Raw genomic sequence first — 903 nt, 5'->3', positions numbered from 1 at the left:
GACAGATGAGGCAATCTTCTTCCATAAAGATTTACAGCCTTGGAAACCCAATGGGGGTCACCATGAGTTGAAATAGATTCAATGGCAGTGTGTTTGGTTTTGTTCTAGCTGAAGAAAGTTGGTCTGATTTCTTTATGTCCCAAGCTCAAACCCCCTAGCCATCTCACTCCCAGCACACTAATAGCCATCAGAGTGCCCTATCATTGGTAAAACTTATAAGGAAAAAACATAGAGAGATAAATAGAATATACAGTTTGGTCCCTTAAATATACATATTTTGCTGAAAAGGAGCTCATATAATAGATAACACTTCTGCACAATCACAAATTTTCTCTTTTCACGTGGCCAAATCTTCATAATTTGTGTATACCTAGAAGGAACGCTGAGAGTTTACACCAGTTCCTTACACAGGAGAATCCTTTGCTCGTCTGAGAGAGTCATCAATGTGGAATGTTCCTTGGCCTAGGAGGAAGGTGATTTGATCTTGGTCCCAACTCACCAACAAACCTTGAGTAAATCACTCATGCTCCCTTGGCCTTCACTGTCTTTTCTGTAAAATGGGCTGGAAGATTCTCACTACTCAAAATCTGGCCCAAGGACAAGAAGCCTTGGCATCACTGGGGTGGTGCTGGTGGTGAGGTGCTCCTTCGGAATGCAGAATTTCCACTCCACCCAGACCTATTGAATCAGTATCCAAGTTTAACAAGACTCCAGGGGATAAAAGTGCACCATGAGGTTGGAGAGACCCTGGGTGCACAGGTGTATCTAAGGTATGGCAGATATGGCACGTATCCTGAGTAACAATTGGAGGGAGGCACCACTGTAGTTGTTGTTGTTAGGTGCCATCGAGTCAGCTCTGACTCATAGTACAACAGAATGAAATACTGCCCAGTCCTGTGCCAT

The sequence above is a fragment of the Orycteropus afer genome, unplaced genomic scaffold (assembly GCF_000298275.1).
Source record: "Orycteropus afer afer isolate SDZICR_OR568_19922 unplaced genomic scaffold, OryAfe1.0 scaffold00323, whole genome shotgun sequence".
NCBI lineage: Eukaryota > Metazoa > Chordata > Mammalia > Tubulidentata > Orycteropodidae > Orycteropus > Orycteropus afer.
The sequence above is the reverse complement of the archived record's forward strand: the minus strand, read 5'-3'. Positions refer to the sequence as shown.